Source organism: Melanerpes formicivorus, unplaced genomic scaffold (genome assembly GCF_026170545.1).
Source record: "Melanerpes formicivorus ecotype bairdi unplaced genomic scaffold, bMelFor1.0.p_v2 SCAF_32, whole genome shotgun sequence".
Taxonomy (NCBI): Eukaryota; Metazoa; Chordata; class Aves; order Piciformes; family Picidae; genus Melanerpes; species Melanerpes formicivorus.
In genome coordinates this window covers 415,938-422,782 of record NW_027142384.1, presented here as the reverse complement: position 1 = coordinate 422,782, position 6,845 = coordinate 415,938, and positions in this window count along the sequence as shown.

Below are 6,845 nucleotides of genomic sequence, written 5' to 3'. Positions count from 1 at the left end.
TTTAGGCTGGAGGTTAGGAGGAAGTTTTACACAGAGTGATTACCTATTGGAATAGGCTGCCCGGAGAGGTGGTGGAGTCACCATCACTGGAGGTGTTCAGGAGGAGACTTGATAGGGTGCTTGGTGCCATGGTTTAGTTGATTAGGTGGTGTTGGATGATAGGCTGGACACGATGGTCTTGAAGGTCTCTTCCAGTCTGGTCTGGTCTGGTCTGGTCTGGTCTATTCTATTCTATTCTATTCTATTCTATTCTATTCTATTCTATTCTATTTCCTCCTTAGATATAGACAGTAGTAGACTTTATATTTAATAACATGGGATAGCTTTCACTTTTTCTGGAAAATTTTAGCTTTGCCTAACTTTATATGTATATGAAAAATAATCTGGAGCTGTCAGCCACCTTGCCAGAAATTGCAGAATAATTAAATATATCTTAAACTTGCAAATTTTCAGGCTTGTCCAACAAGACACTGAAAACTTGCAGAAACCAAATCGACATATGGCAGTGAAAATTCGTATTTTCTTGAAATTTTAGTTTTATGTCCAAGTTCAGACATGGAATGCATAACCAGTTCTGCTGAGGACACAGGTCAGTCTCAGTACAGGTATGGGCTTTGCATGACTTCACCGAGCAGCAACAAGACCTTTGCAGTAGTTACACTGCAGAGGTGACAGACTGACAGACTGTACTTTTAAATGCAGAATCAAACTTCCATATGTTAAATCAAAGATAATCTGAAAAGAAATAAATATATTAATTCCTACTTCTACCTTCCAACTCAGAGAAGCAGGAGAGAATTTTGCTCATCTTCAGCACCCCTTGAGGTATTAAAACTAAACAAGAAATAGATAAGATGCCTTACAAGGCTAACCTGAACAAAGATTTTATTTTTTTATGATAGATATTATTAACCAAGCAAGACTGCTATTGGGGAAGATCCTATGTATGAATAATGAAAGGTCTCCTTTTGTATTCAATTTCTAGATGCTTTGTGATTAAATGGAGGTTGTTCATGAAATCATAATAAAAAAATGCTGACAGTGTAAGTCAACCAGAACCAATCTTCTGCTTTCCCAGGCATTACTGTAAGAAAATTAATTCTCTGCACCCAGAAACAAGCCCTCTGTCTCAAAGTAAATTGATAAACTTTGTTTCAGCTCCTGTGTAATTAGGAATAATGGTTTCCATTCTTTTGAGTGAGTGGCAGAAGGAGGACTGATGAGTAACCATCGTCTGTTGGTGAGATACATGCTTTGTGTTATCCCCAGCTTGTACTTCTTTGCCATATGAACTCTCAAAAAGTAAAGCAGCAACTTTTTATCTGGTCTTTTTGAGAGCACTTGACTTTCATCAGCCTCTGCAGTTCCCTTGGCTGTGATACAAGGGAGAGCATTGTGCTGGTCACATCACTGAGGAGGGCTTTTCTCTTGCACATCAAGACATGGTTACAAGGCATGAGCCCAGAGGAACAGCAAGGTAGGTGTATCTACCACCTTCCCACTTTGTGCCATCCAGCCCTCAGGCAAAGACAAATTGGACAGGAAATTAAAGCATCTATTAACCTGTAGGCTTGCCCCTGTATTCATGAAGCAGGAGAAGGAATATGGCATTATGCTTCCAGTGCATCAACTCTGGATGATGTGAGACAGAAAAATGATTGTTGTGCTCACCATTGGTGAAATCCATGATGAATTCTGGCATTTGTACACATAAATATTGAGGCAGATGCTGAAATATCAAGTTTTCTTCTAGCTCCTCTTCAGCACTGAAGCCCATATAATATGGAACACTGACCAAAGGAACTTAGATGATTCTTCTAGTGAAGTTACACAAGCCCATATGTCACATGCTCACTTCAATTTAGAAAAAGTAATCAAATTGTGTAGAATATAATTCTTTCTTTAGAAACCAAGTCAGCTTTCCCTCTCTATGTCTGTTTTCAGAAGGCTTTTTGAGCAATCAAAAAGGAAAACTTTCACTATTCTAGAAATGAAGGTTTAACATCTGAGGATCATCCAGCAACAATATCTATGGGAAGCCCATGAATTCTAAGTAAGATTGAGATTGTAAATCTTCACTAAACCACTCACTCAGGTAGTAAATTCTGGCATGAGCATGGGGAGTTTGGACTGGGTCTTTACTTTTTAGTTTCCTGTAGTATGGTAAAGTACATTTATGGCACTCCTTAAAGCCACAAAGGCCTTGTATGTAGTAATGGGGTTATTGTAAAACTTCAAGGTGTATTTCCTTCTACATTTTCCCACTGGTTTTCAATTCATTTTGCCTTGTGGATTCCTGAATATTTTGCAGTAGAGTCAGTACCCTTTTAAGGATGTCTGACACATAGATTGTCACAGGGCAAAATTTAATCTGAAACTCAAAATAGCCTATTTTTATTAATGCTATCCCAAGTAATTGTCTTCAGACATGGCTTCTTAGAAGACATCATCTAAAGTCTACAAAATATTTGCAAACCACTGCTAATGGAGTAATTCTTTCTTTGTTAGAAGCAACTGGATATTCATGTTTTTATTCTTGCTCATATACTTATTTCCATACATGACTGGGAAAAAATAAAGAAAATCATATTGTTACAAACTTTAGGCTAAAGACTGATTTTATTTTTTGTATAGTAGCATCACAAAGGTTGGAAAAAATAAAACAACCTTTCAAACCAATTGTATGTGAACCAAGATAGCACATATAGTTTCTGAGACTCCCCAAGCTACAGACTATACTTCAGAATTGGTTGTCTATTGTCAGCATTGCTATGGCCTTACTTCAAGTACTGGGGTACTGGGTGCAATTTTGGACTCCACAATATGCAAAGGAGAGGCAGCAAAGATGGAGGAAAGACTAGATGGCATGATTTATGAGGACCAGTCAAGGAAAACAGGTTTGTTCATCTCAGGAGAGTGAGGGGTCTATTCATTGCTGTCTATGACTTTCTCACAACAGTCAGCAGAGATGGAGGTTCTGATCTCTTCAGCGATAGGACGTGAGGCTTAGAGCTACGCCTGAGTAAATTCACATTAGATATTAGGAAAAACATCTTCACTGAAATATTGGTCAAGCACAGGATTAAGCTTCATGAGAAATAAGCTTCACAAGAAAGTGGTCCTGACATCAAATCAATTAATATTCAGCAAGTGCCCATTGGTTTGGGCAATGCTCTTAGATGTTTAACTTCTAGTTTATCTTAGTGGTGTCAAGAGTTGGACTTGATGATACCTGTGGGTTCCTTCTTCAGGATAATCTATGAAAGCATGTATGAGACCTTTATCTTAAACAGCTAAATGTTTCTTTGTCAAACTGCAGTTCTAGTATGTTCTTTGAAATTTTTGGCATTTCATTGCTCAGGTTATCAGCTGGACCGAGCTCTCCTGCAAATCAGGACATTAATACGCCTACATAGAACAATTTCCTACCAAAGCCTTCTGCTGTAGGATCACTGATGTAATTCTTCCCAATGCTGGTGTTGAAATAAGCAAAGCAGGCAGCAGATTGTAGATGAGAGATAATGAAGAAAAGCTTTTTAGATACATCTGCACTGTAATTTTTCCGTTTCCATTTGAAGCTGAATCAGCCCTCTGACCTTATCATCTCCATCTGGGAATTCAGATCATAAACAGATGAGATGGTTGCATAAAGCGATATTTCTATCAACTTGAAGAGAAATTGTGACAGGATTTAGACCTGAGTTTATACACATTATACCTCAAAACATGCAGCTAAGGCCCATAATCTAACAAGATCATGTCCAAAAAAGGACACTAAAATTTAAGATGTGACTCTCACTTATAGTCCAAGGAGCAAAGATGTTCAGTTGTAAGATAAAACAAAATTCCTGAGATTTACTGTTTCAAGCTGAAGAAGCTTGCCATGGGGATTTCTTAGGCTTTGATAAATAAAAGCCCATTAGGTTTCTGCTGGTGTCTAGGAGAGATTGACTGATGATGTACAGCATAATGGAAAGCTGGCTAATCAATACTGTGCTATTTTTCAATTTAACTCTATTAATTGTGCACACTGTTTTCATTTGTGTCTGAAAGAGAAATAAACAGGTGTGAACATTGATTCCTGCTAAATAACAACATTATGGAAGAACATTATTTAGCCACGTCTCAGTTCCTTGCTATTGCTCTACAAAGTCAGCATGATGTAGAAGCCTGTCCTGCTCGTTACCCATGAAAATGAAGACTTGCTAGCTGCGATGTCCATCATGCTCTGATAACATGGCAGTATTTCCATCTATCCATGATGGCTGAGTGACTGGGACAGGTAACAAGGTGGAAAATTAGGCCATATCTCAGTGGATAGTCATCACTTCTTGGCTGTGGACACAGAGGAAAAACTCATCCTTTCCAACCCATGGAAAATAATCCCAGCAACTTAAAAGTGATGGTCTCCTTGTGTCCAGAAGGCAGCATGATATACCAGATAGAGCAGCACCTGCTGATAGATTCCTTCCAGCCCTTTCTTAGTGCTTGTTAAGAAGTGTGCAGTAAGTCATTACCTGCAAACTTTCCCCTTTTCCCCACCCCAATCCATTACGTACATGTCAGAAATAAAAGAAAGGGCCACAACTCATACTCATGCCTGAAGTTGTGGTCAGAGAAAACTCCTGAAGATAAGCTTTTGACAGGTGAGATTTAACAGGTCATATCTCATGTTTTCAGTGAGAGATTTGTATACCTGAACCCCACATCAACTACTGATACATGAGCTTATACTTCACTACAATCTCTCTGACAGTTGCTCCATCACAAGACAACTCCAGCTTGCTACCACCTCCCTGTGCACCAGACGGGTCCCAGTCATTATCCACAGCGTGGCACTGTCTCACTATCAGTCAAAGATACACAGCAGATTCATTATATCATGACTTTCAGGATGTGAACTAATGAGGTGTCTTGAAAATGTCATCTGAGCTTCCTCATATTTCCATTTTGTTGCCTTGGGGCTATAATGTGAGTCTCCAAAGCCATTTATGCAACGAGGATTCATAATATCTGAAGAAATAATGCTGATAATAAATAACAGTAATAATAATAAATTACATACTAATAACAAATAGTGACAATAATAATAAATAATGTCTAATAAGGTAGATGCTTATGTGATGCTTAAGCAACTTGATCTAGTGGAAGATGTCCAGGCCCATAACCAGGAGATTGGAACTAGATGATCTTCAAGGTCCCTTCCAACCCAAACTATTCTATGATTCTATGATTTTAATGTTCACTGCCGTTATTCCATTGACATCAGTGAAGCTGCACCATTTTACATGGCTAGGAATCTGGCCTACAGATTCTATAAAAGGTGGTAGAAGTACAAGGTGACATTGTAAGAGGACAACAGCAAAGGCAAAGATATAAGACAGGGAGTCCTACTGCTATTAAAAGTACTGGTGAGAATCCTTGACCTAATGATACATTAAAGGCTCCCTACTTCAAGCATTTACTCACCCATTTAAAACCAAGTCAGTTTGTGGATCCACCAACTTCATGTAAATACCTTGAGAGGAAAAGGAAATGTAGTAGAAATTGTCATATTAGACAGGAGTGAGAAAAGGTCATTGTCTCAACAATCACCAGAACAGAGAACACAAATTAAAAATGGATTACATACCAGAATATAAGGAGGACAAGGCACAGGATAACTAAACTGCCTTGCTTCCAGCAAACAGACCATGATCTTGAACCACAGTTCAGTGTTTTAGGCACAAGATTGCCTGTGGGGCTTTGCAACCCTCTTCCCAAGTATTGGCCATACCTATGCAATTGTAGAGGAGAGAGTTAGTCAGACTGAACTAGAGCCATTAACAACCCAAATCACCTCACTGACAGGCTTCTCAAGAAGAGTTTTCAGCCTTCTCCAGGTGCTGAGTAACTTTTACAGAAAGGAAATTCCTGGAATTTTACATATATTAGCATAATTCACATATATTGTGCAGCTTTCCCTTTTCTGATGCTAACACAGTCACACCATATGCAGCTCTCTACCTTGGATAAAGTTATGGTTTATTCAAAACCTTGCACCAAATATTGCTGTAGGACCTCAGGATGTTTGTGTTGGGTTGGGAAGGTTTTATAGTTGCTGTCCCTGCCATAGACTCTAAAGTCCTATTATTTAAAGTCTCTTGTGACTGATGATATTTGGACTGACAGAAAAGCTAATTAGTGTGAAGTAGCTTTGGAGCCTTTCTGCTGAATTCAGAAGGCTTTGAGATCAATCAGGTGGGCTTCATGCTGCCAGCAAGAGACACTTGCCCTGGACTGCTGTGAGTGACTATTTCAGTATTGTCTGAGTCACAGCATTACATTTGCTCTCCTGTTCAATGGCACACAGGTCTGTCTGACTGTCATTTCTCATTGTTCTTCTTCATCAAACTTTTGGCATGCTCTTCTGAGGAGACAGGTGTCCAAAACACATATTTGAAAACCAATCTCCATGAAAATTTCAAATATTAGCAGTTGGCTTCCACCTAAAAAAATTAAGCTTTCATTTCCTGTGCCCTCTCAAACTATATAGCCAAGACCAGCACTGCTCCCATTCCTTCTCCGATGGTGGTTTCAAGCTGCATTAATTACCTGTTTTCCTGGGTGTCCCAAGAAACAGGTCATATATTATTATTATTATCCTTAAATTAAAATGTGTAAACTGAGACATATCAACATCAAGTGAACTGATTTGCAAGACCAAGATTTAACAATTAACTGCTAGACCACCATCTTTTCAAAGGAAATAGGTAAAACTAACAGCTGCAGGTTAATCTGACCAAATAACAGAACCCTTCAAACCCTGTGCAGGATGAGATGGGGACCCAACATCACCTACAGTT